The sequence below is a fragment of the Hippocampus bargibanti genome, linkage group LG04 (genome assembly GCF_051943395.1).
Source record: "Hippocampus bargibanti isolate YZ-2025 linkage group LG04, ASM5194339v1, whole genome shotgun sequence".
Lineage (NCBI taxonomy): Eukaryota > Metazoa > Chordata > Actinopteri > Syngnathiformes > Syngnathidae > Hippocampus > Hippocampus bargibanti.
In genome coordinates, this window is record NC_142737.1 from 8,004,283 (window position 1) to 8,023,445 (window position 19,163).

General features: G+C 39.6%; 1 protein-coding gene across 1 annotated transcript in view; it reads right to left on the minus strand.

Annotated features, from left to right (window-relative positions):
• pde4d (phosphodiesterase 4D, cAMP-specific) overlaps window positions 1–10,465 on the minus strand; it is a 239,740-nt gene extending 229,275 nt beyond the window's left edge. The window contains exon 1 of the mRNA XM_088993806.1: window positions 10,353–10,465. The gene's annotated coding sequence lies outside the window, so the exon portion shown is untranslated. The remainder of the gene's footprint in view (window positions 1–10,352) is intronic.
• Window positions 10,466–19,163: the final 8,698 nt, after the last annotated feature.

The window sequence follows — 19,163 nt, forward strand, 5'->3', positions numbered from 1 at the left end:
ACCTACAATACACTGTCTGTAAGTAAAGAATCTGTTTTAAATTAGAGCATCCTTTCGACTGCGAGTGCCTATTTATTTCTGCCTAAACCGTAATACGCCAGCAAGCCTGCAGATGTCAGGAGAGAGCCGTGAAGATTTCTCTCCACACTTCCCAGAAACAAACTGGACATTTTCTGCAATGCAAAAAAGTTTTTTTTCAACCATTAATGCTAGTTTTGCTCCCACTGGATCCTGGTGATGAGCTTTTATGTACGGCTTATTGTATGGAAACCTAGCAGATCCATTTGTGCATTTTCAATTTAGTCAATTGCCCCTTTTTGATTGGAATGGTAACCATGAGATTGCAAGTGAATAATTGCTCTCAGTAGCTGGATAGAGCCAGAGGAAAAATCCCGCACTTTTAAAGATAAAAATGCTAGTTTTTGATTTATGCCGTCAGGGCCATTCGTTGAACAATATTGATGGTGGTTGTTAGGTGTGGCACAAAAGCCTCTGAGAACATTTCATTTTTAATATGTTGTACGTGTAATGCACTCAAATAAGATAGGTTCGGTTATTTGTGTTTATTTACTTCACCATGCGCTTTATTGTGGACCTTGACATCACACTAGATTGTTCCATGTTAAGACGCGCTTTGGGTTTCAGCAAAGCAGATTTTTACTTGAATAAAATTTCCATCCATCCATCCATCCATTTTCCGTACCGCTTATTCCTCATTAGGGTCGCGGGGGGTGCTGGAGCCTATCTCAGCTGTCTTCGGGCACGAGGCGGGGGACACCCTGAATTGGTTGCCAGCCAATCACAGGGCACACAAAGACGAACAACAGTCACTCTCACACTCACACCTAGGGACAATTTGGAGTGGTCAATCTGCCTGCCATGCATGTTTTTGGAGTGTGGGAGGAAACCGGAGGACCCGGAGAAAACCCACGCGGGTCCGGGGAGAACAGGCAAACTCCACACAGGGAGGCCGGACCGGGACGCGAACCGGCGACCTCTGCACTGTGAAGCCGTTGTGCTAACCACTCAACTACCGGGCCGCCTGAATAAAATTTGATGTACTAATTTACAGTTTTGCATTCACTATCAACATCTAATTTTAGATCAATCACTGGTGGATTTTGGGGTATATAGACTGGCAAATGTACCTTTCACCACAAATTTCACCTTGAAATATACTTTGTGGATAGCAAGACTCCTTGGTGAAAATATGTTTAAATATATATATATATATATAGTTAGAATATGCTAAATATATATACAGTATACATACTGTATATACTATATGTATATATATATATATATATATATATATATATATATATATATATATATATATATATATATATACACAGTATATATACACTGTATATACAGTATACATCTATACTGTCTATACTCTATACAGTTTACATCTATACGGCATATAATAATAATAATAATAATAATAATAATACATTTCATTTCTAAGGACCTTTCAAAACTCTCAGGGACACTTTAAAGTCACTGGATTTTTTGTTGTTTTGCGGGTGAGCTGCGGTAGCCATTCCCACCAGCGTTCATACAGTATACAAATCTATACATCCACCACTGTTTCTCATATATTTTCATTTTCAGGTTTTTTTCAATGTATCAGATTGGATTTTTCTTTAATTTAGTCACATATGGAGCTGCTCTGGCTCTTTCACTATAATGGAGTCAAAATCCTTGGGAAATTCATTTGAAAAGGCCATCGAGGAGAGTGATATTGCACTGGACCAGTCTCCCCCCCCCCCAAAAAAAAAAAAAACTGCAAATATATCACCAGTAGCAGTAATGGAAACATTTTCCATGGTTCTGCAACAAGAAAAAAAAATCCGGATGTACTCTGCAGCACATCGCATCAATCTCATGAGATATCATAAATCCAAGCCTACCCTTCTCTCCATCCCGTCCTTTCTATTCCCAAATCCCCACAGCGACTGTGGTCGCTGTGTTTTTAACCTTTTGTGGGCTTTTTTTTCTTCCTTTTTTTTAAGCAGGCAAACAAACACAATGGCAGGACGTCCAGGCGGACAACGAGAAAGGAAAACACACGATGAACTCAGGGACACAGCTGCTTCTTTCTTCTTCTCTGCTTCCTCCACTAACTTGTGTCCCTCTGAGGTCTTTCCTGATGTACCGTGTCACATCGTGTCGTCTAACACACACACACACACACACACACACGTACCCTCTGGCATCATGTGCTTTCACGTTTACACGACGTCAAACCAAGTCAAGCTTCAACCTGGGGACCTTGAGCTACATGCCACATTCGTAACCACTGAACCGTGGCGTTAAAAAGTCGAATTGTGAAATTTGAACTGCTTTTAGCCATTGATGACCTGACGCCACTTCAGTCAGGTGTGACTCGAAATGATTCATGTGGGTTTTAGTTTTTGTTAACACTTACTTCATCCATCCAACTATTTCCTATTGCAGCCGAATCGAATGACTTTGTGCGAGAGGCAAGGTGGTGTGAATTATCTTAAAACCCAAAAGCAATCGTGAAGCTCTCAAGGAGCTACAATCTCCATACTGATGAAAACGAGCAGTCCAAGATTATCCACCGTCACTCACACTTATCCTCATTAGGTCGGGAGTGAGCCATAGTGGATCCCAGCTGACTTTTGGACTGCTTAGCAGTCGATGACTGGGCAGTGGGCACAGGTAGACAAATAATTATTCTCACACAAATGGAAAAAAAAGTTTTAATTGAGCAAGAATAATGACTGTTATTATGGTTTCTATCCAACAATGGCGGGCGAATTGTCGGGCCAGATTTGGCCCCCGGGCCTTGATTTTGACACCTGTGATTTACAGTATGTTAACGGAACGAAGATAGGCACCATTGGCTTTATTTTCTCACGTGCATTCAGTGGTGGACCGTCAAGGCCTGCAAAGCCTTCTCTGCTGGCCTAAAACTATCTGAATCACAGACTGATGTTAATTATAATTTGTCAGTGAATTCTTATTAAATACAGTGAGACCTCAACTTACGAACTTAATTCGTTCCCAGACAGAGTGTGTAAGGCGAAAAGTGTGTATCTCAAAAAACAAATTCCCATAGGAAACCATTAAAATGGGAATAATCCGTTACCGGGTTTCAATAAAATGTACTTTTCAACTAAATAAGCCTTAAAACTGCACACAACATACCTTATTCTATGTATAATAAATGTGCTATTGTATTGTAATTGAAGAAATACACTTTACAGTATAATAAAGTCACTTTATTTACATTTGTGACGGTCACTGATGGCTTGATGGAATGGTGTTGGAGGTCAAAGGTCAAAGGGAATTGCTGTTTGGAAAGAGAGGCGCATTACATGAGGACTCTAATTAAAGAAATAAACTGTGCTGTAAAATAAAGTTTTATTTACCTTTTTGATGGCCGTTGATGGCTTATGGAAGGAGAGACACCTTCCATAAGGACTGTTGGTAACTTAACCTCTGGTGCTGTTCAGTCGTGTGATTCCGCCGAAGATCACTCCACCAGTGGTGTGTGTGAATTATGAAAATAGTGCTTATTATAAGGTTTAATTTTCATAAATTTGACGTTTGTAAGATGAAAAGTTTGTAAGATAAGGTGTTTGTAAGTTGAGGTCTCACTGTAATTCCAAATCGTCTTTCAGCTTCCTTTCATTACTTTTCATTTCATTTTTCGTATTTATGCATTTAACCAATCACAGTTCAGCCATCATTTGTTACCAGGGTCAAAAATCTACCTGGACGCCTTCACAATCAGTTCTGCAGGTCCTGTCGCATCAAATGTGTCGGTCAAACTGTTGCTCCAACCAATCAAATTTCGAGTTGCAAACCCAAAAGGGGTACCAACGCCGTCTTACATCAGTTTTCACAAACTATGATTGGCTAGTGACTAGCACACTACATTATAACCGTTGACCAGCGCCTTCTTGCAGGCGCTGGTCAATGTCAGATTTTCGCAAACTATGATTGGCTCGTCACTAGCTAATCATAGTTTGCGAAAATTGCTCTGATCTGAAGCCGTGACAAGCGCATACTGGCCAGAGCTAACACACTGTATCGGTTGCAGGCTGCATAAGCAAATATATTGTGTTGATTTAATCGCAGTTTTGTCAACCCACAATGGCTGAAGGAGAAGAAATGGATTTGGTTACTGTTAAATCCATTTTCAAGACGGATTTTTCAAGAAAAAAAAATGGACATCGTTAAGAAAGGTCGCTCATTTACTGTATTTCCTGACTAACACTATTCTCTAGTGGACTTCTGGTAAATCACACCACACTTTTTTCAGTCTGGATTGATTCAGAGGTAGCACTACTGAAGGCCTAGCGATGAAATCCACGACCCGCCACTGCGTGCATTTGATGTAATGCTTTCATTCTATGCCAAAGGAAATCTTTTTGTATCGTAACTACACCATGCTCGCCATCCCAGAGAACTTGCATTGTCTGTCACATGAACGGCTCCATCCCGCACACTCCTGGGAAAAAAAACTTTGGGATGGTGTTTGATCTCTGAGATTCCCACTAAATATAGCAATAGCATTAGCAAGAGAAGAAGACCAGCTATGCTTAAGCTTTGACCATAAGCTACTATATCAAATGGTGAGTCATGTAGTTACACCGCTGCCTTTTTAGGGAGTACGAAGAACGAACGCTGCGTTATACGTTCAAAATCATCCTTAACGTGATACTTTGAGAGATATGTTGAAAGAAAATAAATAAAAACGGAGTTTAGAGAGAACTGCCTTAAATAGCTGCGGTACTCGCTTCGGGTTTGTTATGGAAACTTTTCATTCAACGAATATCACAACCGGATATTCCGCCTTCGCTATGAAAAACAAACATGGCCTTATTATTACAGTAATAGTAAGCGCCTTATATAATATTCCTTGAAGCCGCCATGATGAAAAAATGGCAAAAGTGGCTCAGGGAAATATGTGACATTTAACTTTGTTGGCACTAAGACCAACTCACACCATCCCTCCTCTTTCGCTGTCATGTAGCTCCTGAACTTTAACCCCCGCTGAGAGCTAGCGAGTGGCTCTCTCAGCGTGGCTTTTCAAAAAGGCGCTCCTCTCAGAAATGGGGCCGGGGAGACCATCTGGAATATGCTAAAGTCAGATAAACATTTACACAGATCCACGTGTTCCCGGATCAAAGTGGTTGAACTGAGCGGGGAGACCAGTCGACATGTCATACAGTACAAGGCCTGCTTTTCATCTCCGCACATCACTCGGAAAATGAGGCAGCTGTTGCTTTGGAACATGCTCGCGCTCCCTGAAAGTTCCGGTTGGGCTGAATTAAGCGGGATCCGTGATGTTTTCTCCACTCAATCCGGAAGGGGAAAACTCCTTTATGACAACACTTAACCCAAAGGCGTTGGGCATACATGTCAATAATTGGATTGAATTGGATTGGATTAGCCTTTATTAGTTTAGTCTCGCAGCAGAGACATTTACATTTCACAGCAGCAAAGTTATGGACGCAAGGGGAAAGGAAAGGAAGAAGGAGAAAAAAAAACATACAGTAGCTTGCTGGAAAGGCGGCCACTCTCGCGGCACCATCTTGAAGTAAAAAAGAATAATAAAAAAAATAAAAATAATATTACAGTAAAGTCTTATTATATCGATATTCTCGGGAGTCGGAAAAAATATCGATATAACCAGACTATCGATATATCCAATCCTGCGGCATGTAAATTTTCTCCTTGCGTTCATAGAAATAGTATCGTAATAAGCAGTACTATCGATATAACCGATATTGATATAACAAGACTTTACTGTAATAATAAAAATAATAATAATAATAAGACACCACAAAGACGCAGTCATCCAATCTTAAGCACTTTCTGCTCCCTCTTTGTTGTATGAAGCAGCTCTAGATGTAAGAGGAAAGGATCAAAGAGTCCTTTTCACCAGTGGATCAGGGTCGTCATGGTGAAAGGTGCACGTCTGCTACAAGCTAAATGTTGAAAGCAAACATGAAGCTGTAGCATCCATTGACAAAAGAGATTGTCTCACATCATCTGTCCCACGTAAATCCGCTTCAATTCCAAACTGCGGCAGTTCCACATACGCAATCACAGAGCAAAGATAAACAACCATCCGTGCTCATGTTTACACCCAAGGACAATTTAGTATGTTCAATCAGCCTGCCATGCATGTTTTTGGAATGTGGGAGGACACCGGAGTACCCGGAGAAAACCCACACTAGCCCGGGAGGTACAGTCAAACCTCAGTTTTCGAACGTCTCGGTTCTCATCCCATTTGGTTTTCAACCAAAAATGTAATCTTTTTTATGCCCCGGTATACAACCGAAATTTGATTCTCAACCAAACTGAGTGCATCTGAATGCATCACGCGACTACCCTGTGCTTCCTTATACGTCACGTCTCCCTCATTGTCTCATTGTGACCGATGCATTAATATTGTTGTTTTATCTTTGCGAAAATGCTGACATATTTGGTTGCAGATCTCCTGAATAGTATGATTTTAAAGCAAGCAGAGGATGGTTTGAAAAGTTAGTGTGCTCTGTGTTTGCCCAAAGACAGCTGGGATAGGTACCAACACGGCCCGTGGCAGAAAGATAGAGAGATTTTTATGTACAGATGTTAATGTTGATGTTAAAAATTGGTGAAAATAAAAGTTTGTTTTTATAGAATTTTACACATGACCTGCTATATTATTACGTTTTTATCCGGTTTATGCGATGAAATAGTTAAAAAGTTGTTTTCTAGACTTTGAACGGATTAAGATTTTTTACATTGATTTTAATAGAAAGTGCTGTTTCGGTTTTTGAAAAAAATCAGTTTTCGAACAGGTTTCTGAAACAGATTATGGTCGAAAACCTTGGTATCATTGTAGTATATGCAAACACCACACAGAGAGGCCGAAGCCGGAATCAAATCTTGCACCTTTGTAATGTGAGGTCAACATGCTAATCAACAAGGCCAATTTCCCATACACACACACACACACACACACACACACACACACACACACACACACACACACACACACACACACACACACACACACACACACACACACATAACCACTTGCACCGTTACGCAGTGAGTCAACATCCTGCAATCAGGTACAGTAATTAGATGAAGACTCCAGCTAGTGGTCCGGTGTGACGTCAAAGCAATCATAATTATAGATTTAAAATCGCTTCCAACACACCAATGGCAGGAGAAGTGTGAAGCTTCACACCTCTATTTCAACATCCCAGGATTTATCCAGGTGTCATCGGGGCTCTGTTACTACGACCCAAGATAGTACGAGATTAATTGGAAAGAGGCGGCTCTGGACTGGAATCACTGGATCTAAATTGACTAACCGACAGTGTTGAAAATGAATGTTACATCACAATATCCGTGCTGTGTAGCTTTGCTGAAAATGAACAAGTAGTAGTAGTATAGTGGTGGTCAGAAGAGACAATAAGGGTCAGTATCGGACTGGTTGGTCTGTACTCTATAAAGTGGTCCACGGGTTTGCTCTGTGGTTTATTGTGGTAGCAAAATCAGCACATTGAAGAGTAAGAGAGTAATGTACTCACTCTTTCTGCAAAGTGTCCTTCCCTAAGTGGCTCATATTAACAATTAGCTGCTACAATGCATCATCTCGTTACATGCTGAAAAAAATGCTCAGTCCACACAGTCGCCGATTAACTCATTCGCCGCCATTCCCAAATTTATTCGGGAATTGAAAAGTGTGACGTTGAGCGCAATTCCGGAATTTGTTCTGGTTTTTTTTTCTTGCGAAGGGTGACAATAAAGAACTGGTCAGACTTCTGGCAATATTTTACCCTTCCACAAGGGGGTATCACTTGCCTTTTGGTAACAGTTTGTTTCAGCTTCAGCTGTGGTTAAACCACCCTGACAGCACTGGGTAGCTTCTTCAGCCAGAGACTGTTACACCCGCGCTGCAAGAAGGAGAGGTACCGCCGCTCATTCCTACCGACTGCTGTCAGGCTTCTCAATTCTCAATAATCACATGTAGAAAAAAAACTGGACTCTTGTACTGTAAATATGAGTTGATGCAATACAGCTACATATATCAATATGCCTTTCTTGATACTTGCACTATGTACAGTTTTTTTATGAAACGGTTTTGCACATTTACAGTATACATCTCAGTCTGCGGACATTTTTATTTTAGCATGCTTAGAATAGCTTGTTTTTCTATCCTTTCACCCCCCCCCCCAACCCCCTTTCAAATCGCTGCTGTGGACTGCAAATTGTGGGACGAATAAAGGTTTTCTGATTCTGATGTATAAATCAATATGTATGTATTTTATTGTATTATGTACAGCCGCCCCTATTTCAAGCTCAAATATCTCCAGACACCTATAACTTTGGAATTAAGTCTTTTTTTCTGATAAATGATCATAGTCTAAGGTCTCTCACACTGTATGGAATGTTTATGTGGTCCTAAAACTCAATATTCTGTGTGTACTGGAATTCGAGTGACAATGACAAAATCCCCGGCACTGGAGTGAACACATTTTTGCACGTTGTCTGGCAGTGAATGAGTTAAGAAACTCAATTGCAACTTGCTCTTCACAGTAGCCGCTTGACGGCCAGAGTGTTCGAGACGAGTCAATGACCTCCGCCCTTACTCGTGTTTCCATGTTGATTACATGGTTCATCGTGTGACGTCATGTGAGGATAATACGCAGGTGAAACAAAGGACTCAGTGTACTGTTGTGCATACCAGTTGGAAATGTGAGCATGAATAGTTGTTTGTTTATCTGTGCGTTCCAAATGGCTGGCGACTAGTCCGGGATATAATTTGCTTCTCGTTTAAACTTGGCTAACATTTGCTCAAGCTCACCCACAAAATGACAGCGTTAACAGATGCCAGAAATGCACAGACTGCAGACATTGAGCTGTTCTAAGAAAGGTGTTTTCCACAATTACCTTGATAAAGTAATTTAGTTACTTACTGATTTCTTGATTTTAAAAGTAACAAAGTTATTTGAATAATTACATCCCGCAAAACTGACAACACACCTTAGGATAAAAATGATGCTTGGTTTTCGAAGTGCATTTTGCTATAAATAAATAATAAATAAATAAATAAAATATAAACATATAACATAACGGGTATTTAAAAATAATAAATATTTTAGAAATGAAAACATTTTTGTTATTTTTTTATATTAAAACATTAACAAAATTATAATTAAAAAATTTAAAAAAATAAAACATTTTCAACATTAAAAATTACAAACACTTCAAATTTACAAAATAAGAAAAAACACAAAACTACTAAATAATTTAAATTAAAAATAATCATTTAAACATAAAAATTGAAAAAAATTAAGAACAATTATAATTGAAAAAAAACTAAAACATAAAAAATATAACATTAAAAATGACAAATTTTAAACATTTAAAAAATACAAAGTAAAAAAAAATATACAAAATTACTAAATAATTACAATAAAACCAAACATTAGAAACATTACATTAACATTAGAAGAAGACATTAAAATTTAAAAATTAAGAATTTTTTTAAACATTTAAAAATGTAAAAATACAAAAATATTACACAATAAAAATAAACATTAAAAAATGTAATTAAAATACACCCTATTTGACCTACTATGCATCACGCTCACTATGCCAGCTAATTCACTGCCATCCGCTTTTCACTTATGTGTGCGTCTTTACATTTTCACATCAGCGTAGGCTTTTAACTTACACCCCGTGTGACAGTCGACTAGAAAACACATGTCGCAACTTCTACCGAGGAAATTTGGACCAATGCAAAGTGCTTCGTCTCAACCACATTTGGCAGGGAAACAAGGAGGAAAGTGTGACACATGCAAAACACACCCTGGCTCGACCCATGATTCCACCATGCGCGCGTCAGCACATCATTTGAAAATAGCCAACTTTTTATGTTCCGTTTCAATAGGTCGGGTGCCCCCGGTTCCCTCCACGTCAAAATGGCTGACTTTGTACAATAACATCTGTTCTTTACCATTACTTTATGAACACAATATCACTATGTTGATAGGTTTATAGAGATAGAGGACAAAGAATAACAGCTGAGTACTAGTTCGCTAGTGCAGTTTGTGAGCATCTGCAGCACATGACCCCTGAAAGTCACACCAGAGAAGATTTCGGGGATTGGGGGGTGAAGTCATTGAGCGTTGAGTGAGGCGTTGCAGGTTGCACCACTATCTTCCTGCTCACCTTTACATCCCTCACAGCGCATTAACTCCATGAATTAGAATGTAATTATCATGGACAGGAGCTCTCACAACATGAATGCTGAATGTATTACACTCATCATCACAGTTATTGTTATGATGCAGAAAGTCACTTACATGTATTGATCCTTGTACTGGTGTCTCCCCCTGTTTGATCGTCTCAAGTCAGCTAGAACCAAAACAAGCACGCACGCATCATTCACAAGCACGCGCCCGCTCCTGCTGCCCGCTCAGGCTCTCTCATGATGGAAGGAAGGAGGGAACTCTCCTTAGCCAGCTGCCAGCAGCACGGGCCAGATGACGTCACCGTGTTTCCTGCCCCCACACCCCTTCAACCAATCACGCGGGGCTCTCACGGACGGGCCCCGCCCCCACCTTCCTCATGCTGGAGAATAGAACAAACTATGTGAACAAACTACGTATGAGGTAACAGACCCAAAAAAATAAAAATAAAAAATTAAAGCTGACGTAATTGGAGGCAAGTAGAAGGAGAAGTAATGACTCATGTTGAACGGAGTCCATTGATTTTTTTTTTCTTCATTTTTCTCAACACATCGGTTCCATTGAAAAATAATGTACTCTGTCCCCAAATAAAACGGTCATCATCGTAGAAGTTAGGCGCTGTTGTCACAAAATAGTTGCGTAAAATATAAATACAAAAATACAAAAAAATATATAAATAGAAAGATAGATAAACAAAATGGCGAGTGGTCAGTTTCACAAACGGTGACTTGGTAAGCTAGCGAATTTCAATATTTTTTTTTTAATAAATAAAAGAAAATAACGGCACCACCAATACTAGGCTTGCATGAGTGTTTCAACAAAATATTTGTTTTTATTTATTAGTCTGAAGTTTTATTCTTTGGAAGGTTAAAACGGATCGTAAGAATAACAAAGGGTAATGAACTTAACTTACTTGTTAGGAGCAAGAATGTGGCTACCTTCGGGAATCATCTCAACAGCTTGAGTATACTTCTCTCTGGTTCTTTTTGTTCGTCTTCTGTCCAGTTTTGGGTGAGTGAGGCATGGGTATAGTCCTTTATTGTTCCAGGAAATCTGCTGAATCCCAAAGTAGCAGGTCTGCAGGCAAGTTTGCAGGCAAGTTTGCAGGCAAGTTTGCAGGCAAGTTTGCAGGCAAGTTTGCAGGCAAGTTTGCAGGCAAGTTTGCAGGCAAGTTTGCAGGCAAGTTTGCAGGCAAGTTTGCAGGCAAGTTTGCAGGCAAGTTTGCAGGCAAGTTTGCAGGCAAGTTTGCAGGCAAGTTTGCAGGCAAGTGCCAGCGACAAGCGTGCAAAATCAGTGCAAGGTGAGATGATTGCACCTTCTCGAGTCACACCTGTCTCTGATTGGTTGCGTTTCCACAAGTGTTGTTGTTTTTGTTTTTTCAAATAAAAAAAGTCATAGAATAGAGCAATATTTTTTCTACTGACAATGCTTAAAATTAATACCAATAAAAAGTGTTCGTTTTTCCCCCTAAATTTCAAAGTGTTCTGTGAGAACATCAGGAAATGATAATTGTGGACATGTCTCATTTGCTGAGAAGTCTCTCTTGATTGTCCACTTGACCGGCCATATTGTACTGACACGACACAAGGAAACGTTTACATTATTTTCACTGCTCGGCAACCTCTTGGTTGTAATAATCTGCTTTTCTTCTCTTGTGTCAGTCATTGTGCTGTTTGTCATTGTCAACACTGGTACTGTTCTGCGGCAGAATTTCAAAAATAAAAATAGAGCCTGTTAAAATATTTGGCGTTACAGCAGTGGTGGGCATAATGTAACATGTGGTCCCAGTACATTTGAGCTAGCACACCAAGCAATTATCAAAACAGAACAAAACAATTATAGGAAGGTATCCCCCAATGAAGTAATGGATTATTCATTGAGAATTAAAGGTGCCTGAGAAAGAAAAGGTTAAGCATTTGATGCGTGACACCATTCCTTCCAAGAACAAATCCCGCTGCTAAGAAATTATGTGAAAAATGCCATTTTCCAGATGCTGTTTAAAATTCCATGAAATTGCTATTCAATTTGGCCACAGTATGGAGGAAAGGCGAACCGATACAAGCAATCTGCTTTTATGTGGGACGGACCGAATGAGGCAGCCAGCAAAAACCTTTGCACATGAAAAAGTGCGCCATATTTCTTCAGGCGTCACATGAAATGACGGGAAGGGTTATGAGACGTTAAGATCGATATATAACTTCATATGATTTATTGATAAGGTGTGTGAAATGCGTGGATGTGATAATATTTATCACAGTGTAAAAACAATGTCGCCTTAGCCTCGGGGGTCTATGAAGTTCAGAAGAAAATATATATATCCTAGTACAGTGAAACCGCGGTTAACGAACAACGAACCCCCATGGCTGACAAACTTTTCGGTTTACGAACGTTACTTTTATGAACATTTTACCTTGGCATACGAACTATTTTTCGGGATACACACGGATCTGCCACAATGAGTGATGTGTCGTTTGCGAACAAGCCCGTTCTCGTAACAAGAAAATGGTGGCCACTGTTTTTGTCCTATATTTCCCGCCCCCAGTCTTCGGATAAACTCACGTGATTGGTCAAGAACGCAGCAGTGGCGGATGGGGTTACAGACATAAAGAGAGTGAGGCCGTTCTCCAAAAAACAAAATGGCGTCTTCGGTTAAAGCCACGTGATTGGTCAAGAACCCAGCAGTGGGGGCGGGGGGGGGGGGGGTAAACAGGCAGACAGACAGGCAGACAGAGTGACAGTGAGAAAACACACACACAAAAGGGAGATGACAGAAAACAAACAAAATTGAAATAGTGAGAAAATGGATAGAAAACAGGCAGACGACAGTGCGAGAGTTTCAACTTTGATAGTTCAAAAGCAGAGTGTAGACTGGAAGGTTAAATATCCCATCAATCAGGCCCCACAAATAACCCGCACACGATATCTGTACACTTGATGTAAAAAGATATCAACCCAGCTAAACATATCACAATTGATGAAGAACTAGATACAATTATCACAGAGAAAGCACTTACAAGGGATCATTCCTCAACATGGTGAAAGAAGCCTGTGTTCCTCATCAAGTGTTTAATGCTGAGGAAACCGGCCACTCCATTCCATCAAGCCATTAACGACCATCACAAAAGTAAATAAAATGACTTCATTGTACAGTACAGTTTAGTTCTTTGATCATAATACTATAGCACATTTATTATTCATAAAATAAGATATATTGTGTGTAGTTTTAAGGCTTAGAAAATTATGTTTTATGGGGACCTGGGAACGGATTAATCTCATTTTAATGGTTTCCAATGGGAAATTATTTTTTGTGATACACACTTTTCGCCTTGCACACTGTGTCTGGGAACCAATTAAGTTCGTAAGACAAGGTCCCACTGTATATTCTGGACTCTTGGTGGAAAAATAAGATGACTAAAAATGAATACACAAAATTCCTGCCTCTTTCCCATCAATTAAAGGTGAGCATATACAATCAGTCCTATTTGCTGAGAGTGTACGTTATGCATTTGATATTTCCTGTGCCACAAGAGGGACAAACGCTGGGAGGAAAAAAAAAAAGTAAAGCACTTACCTATGTAAAGTGTCACGAGGCATCATATCAAATTAACCCTTCTGCCTTTTCATTACATGGCTGGAACATGTTGAGCCCAGGGCATTTCACTCACTGTGAGCCATTAGTCAACAACGGCTCTGCTACATTCAAGAACATAAACGGAGATGAAAAAAAATCATGTAAATTGTTATGCATATAGTATTTAACAGCATGCCACCAATGGTGATTTTGCAGTCTTGTTCAAGTGTGACTGTGCTAAAAAATATCAAGGAGATGGCGCTGTGGAGTAAATCTATTCCGCATGGGGGGGGGGGGGGGTGTCATATGAGCCGTGTCCATCCCAGCCAACTTTATTGGTCTGTATTATAGTTGCTCTCACTCCTTTTTGGTATCAAGTGGAGCAAATGATATAGCTTCTTTCACAGAAGTCCATGCCCCGTGGCAGAAAGATAGAGAGATTTTTATGTACAGATGTTCATGTTGATGTTAAAAATTGGTGAAAATAAGTTTGTTTTTAAAGGATTTTACACATGACCTGTTCTATTATTAAGTTTTTATCCGGTTTATGCGATGAAATAGTTAAAAAAAATGTTTTCTAGACTTTGAACGGATTAAGATTTTTTACATTGATTTTAATGGAAAGTGTTGTTTCGGTTTTCGAACAAGTTTCTGAAACGGATTATGGTGAAAAACTGAGGTATCACTGTATATATATCTTCTTCTTTTCCTTTCGGCTTTTCCCCTCAGGGGTCGCCACAGCGAATCAATGCCCTCCATCTATCCCGGTTTTGTGCATCCTCTTCTCTCACCCCAGCTACCTTCATGTCCTCTTTGACCACATCCATAAACCTCCTCTTCGGTCTTCGTATCACTGTATATATATATATATATATATATATATATATATATATATATATATATATATATATATATATATTTTATATATACAGTAAAGTCTCGTTATATCGATATCGGATATATCGATAGTCCCGGTTATATCGATACTATTTCTATGCACGCACGGAGAAAATTACATGCAAACAGGGTCGGATATATCGATAGTCCCGGTTATATCGATATTTTTTCGGACTCCCTTGAATATCGATATAACGAGACTTTACTGTATATATATATATATGTTTATATATATATATATATATATATATATATATATATATATATATATATATATATATATATATATATATATATATATATATATATCATGAAAAATATCTTTATAGAGCATGTGAAAAATGATCATAAAAAGGGGCAAAAACATATTTTCGTGTTGAAGGTCAAAACACAGTTTTATCATCCCAAAAAAGTCATTTTATTTCATTAAGATTTATCATGCTTTCATATTTACATTTTGAAGTACTACCAATGACGGACCTATTGGAATGAAACTTTCAACTGGCCAATTGGTCAGTCAAGAGTGCAATTAAATCAATTAAATTTTTTTCAACAGAATGGGCTGGGGGACAAGCCTGGCTAGGCTTGTCCATTGATATCAGCTTTGTGTACTCGTCTACTGACCGTACGCAGACGGTAATGTGCAACTCTGTGGATGTGAGCGCATCGTAGAATATAAAGAAGATGACAGATGAGAGAAAATGGTGAGTCGTTACAAGTCGGACAAGTTCGGGCGGCTCACATTGTAACAGTATGTACTATATACTGTACTGTACATGTCTAATATAAACAGAGTATGACTCGCGATAGGTCAAATGGAAAGAGTGTTGAGATTGTGAGGGTGAACAACTCATGCGAGAGGAAGGAAGGATGACTTTCTGCCTCTAAAAACAGCCAGTGACATATCAACCCAAAGTTGGTGTACCTCACGGCCAGTGGCGAGCCGTGCATGTCAACCGTAGGCCTTCAGTAGTGCTATGTCTGAATCAAGTAGCTGTGAGTGTGGTGTGATATTACTACATATCCGTTAGAGGGTGCGGTTGGCCAGGAAATAATGTGTGATTTGAAGAAACTGAAGAAATACTGTCATTAAATTGAATTTTTATGATGAACGTGCAGATTCATGAGAACTTCTTAAATTGCAATATTATTTGCCATTTTTGCTGGCTTCAGAGCTGTACAACCTTCATGATATCCATCTATTCTTGAAAAGTCCGTCTTGAAAATGGCTTTAACAGTAAATCTGCAACCAAATCAATTTCTTCTCCTCCTTCGGCCATTGTGGGTTGACAAAAATGCTATTAAATCAACACAATATATTTGCTGATGCAGCTTGCTACAGATACAGAAAGTGTGCTATCTCTGGCCAGTATGCTTTATCACCTAGTGGCGAGTGATACTATGATTGGCTAATGACGACGCCATTCATGTGACTAGCCAATCATAGTTGGCAAAACCGGACATTTTCAGCACCTTCCAGCGGGCCCTGGGTTGCCAACTCGAACTTTGATTGGTTAAAGCAACAGTTTCATCAACATTAATTTTTATGCTCCAGGGCCTGCAGAAGTGATTGTGAAGGCGTCCAGGTAGATTTCTAACTCTGGTAACAAATGATGGCTGAAATGTGATTGGTTAAATGCTTAAATATGAAAACAAGTATTAATATTTACATGTGACATTTTGTTAATAAAATTACACAATGAAATATTACACTCACATGTTTTTCTTTCTCAATAGGTAAGGAAAAATTGAGCCGTTTGTAAGGTCACAGTGTCTCGCAGGTTGACATGTATGTGCTAGCGATGGTTGAAAATCAACACTGAATCATTGAAGGACAACCGACACCATTTTTTTTGGTTTCCTAACTGACATCACAAAAACGTTTTATAGCATCTAAAATACCCCAAATAAGCAAACTGATATTTTTAATCAAACGCAAAACACGTGACTTAGTGTCCCAAATGACTTAGTGTCCCAAAACTGCCACAAAATGAGCTTGGAACTGGGCAGATTCAGGAAGTCCCGCCCCCTTGTTCGTGACATCACGACAGGATACTCCTTCACAAACTGCCTAGCTCCAGAATCAAAACAATGGCTTCAGAGAGTTGAAGGCTGATATTTTTAGTAAAATAAAAAACACCAATAAAAATGACTTAGTGTCCCAAAATTACTTCAAAATGACCACAGAAAGTTTCAGTTTCAGAAGGTCCCGCCCCCTTGTTCGTGACATCATGCCAAGACGTCTTGCCTTGCTTGAGAATCAAAACAATGGCTTCAGATTCGGAGAAGATGCTTTCTTGTTACTCATCCAGTTATGAATACGATTCAAATAGTTCTGAATAGGAAAGCATAAATGTTTGCAATCGATTAAAGAAGTCCTTCCGTATAAATTCGAGTAATCTGCAAGCGATGAAACCGGTGATCTGGACTCCAATGTAGCGCCCATAAAATGCATAAGATGGCGCACAAGCTCTGTTGGAAATGGGCTGATTTGTGTAAACTTACACCTTCCTTATGCGCGTTACCGCAATTGGCTGTGACACACAACGATTTACCATTGCGTTATTTATGTAGTTTTCCTTGTAGTTTCACGATCAACACGATGTTTTCAGACAATAAAAAAGTACCCAAAATGCATTGTGTGTCGCTTTCTCGGTCAGGGGTGTTCCCTCCATCGGTCGCGCCATTGGTCGACTTGGTCACATGAGCCGCCATCGGTCGCGCTATTGGTCGACTTGGCCGTGTGACTTTGTCACGTGACACGCCATCGGTCGCGCCATTGGTCAACTTGGTCACGGGTCTTGGTTACGTGTCACGCCATCAGTCGCGCCATTGGTCGACTTGGTCAGGTGACTTGGTTACGTGCCCAGCACCCGTGTCGCTGAGCCATTTTCATTTTCAGACGCTAGCTCGTGTGTAGCAGACGAGATTGAAGTGTTTGTGTTAAAAGGTAAAAATGGGAAGCAGAAGAAGATTGATGACTTTTTTAAATTGTATACATAATACAGTAAGATGTAAGCGTTGCAGTTTCCCTGTTGTGTTATGTACATGCCCACTGTACTGTATATGAATGCAATCGTTTTTTGCAACAATGTTTCTTGTTTTGTCTGCTGAAGCGCGATGATTTTGAAAATTATTAACATTCCATACTGTGTATTAAAGGACAGCCGATGTCACTTTTTATTCAAATGCAAATAAAAATGACTTCACGCCAAGACGTCTTGCATTGCTTGTGAATCCAAACAATGGCTTCAGATTCGGATAATATGCTTTCTTGTTACACATCCAGTTATGAATATGTTTCAAATACACTGTAGTTCTGAAGATTAAAGCATACATGTTTACAATCATTAAAGAATTATATGTGCCATTTTGAGGCAACATTGGGGGAACAAAAAAGGGAGCTAATGGCCAGCTCCGTTTCTTATATGGCGCTTGGCTGCCCTCTTTTGGCGGCTTTTGTTTAATGCAGTTCGGCACAGGATCTGATATATCGATATCCCGGTTATATCGATATTTTTTCGGACTCCCTTGAATATCGATATAACGAGACTTTACTGTAGTATCGTAATAAGCGGTACTATCGATATAACCGATATCGATATAACAAGACTTTACTGTATCTGAATAAGTCCAATGACAAATTTCATTGCACCCACATCCATGAAACTCAAATTTGGAGCTGGAGCCAGTTCGGCGCTTTGTTTAGCTTAGCAGACTAGTCTAGATTCAATTTGCTATCCCACCGGTACATCCTGTTTCCCAACAGGAATAAAAAGGCAGAGAGGAGACGGACAGATGACTCCCTCAGGGAATTGAAGCAAACAGGAATGCAGACATGGAATCAGTAAAGCAACCGAGCCCGCTCCGAGGCTCATAAATTCACAGGAGTGGAAAGGTTATGCTAATACTATGCAAAGACTCACTCAACCCCCCTTTGCCTTTTTTGGACTGTTTGCATCATTAGAAAGACACATGGAATAAACAACAGGAAGAGGAAATAGTGACAGGAGTAAGAATACTTATTGGGGCATGACGGAATGGGCTTGTAAAACCGGAATGCAGGTAAATTCAATCTCAGCAAGACATCATGGATAAGGAAACTGTGATCGATAAAGTGGCTTTGCAAACAACGTGATACACTGCCGCCGGGCAGATAAGAACCTGTGAAAATCTGATTTATTATTTTTTTAACCACCGCTGTACACGACGAGATAACGGCCAAGCTGTTGGCAACCGCCATCAAGAAAAAATGAAAAAGAGAGAGAATGTTCCCTGTGGGGTGAGGTGTGAACACTTGGTGCAAGGCAAAGTTGAATGAAACAGACAAAACCCCCCTGGGTCCAAATCGTGCATCAGTGTGGATTTATAGTATTTTAAAGCAGAAGTAATATGACTACAGCCCTTTTAGGTATGATCTCCACTAAGCGTGAATGTGTGAGGGCAAGAACTGTTGT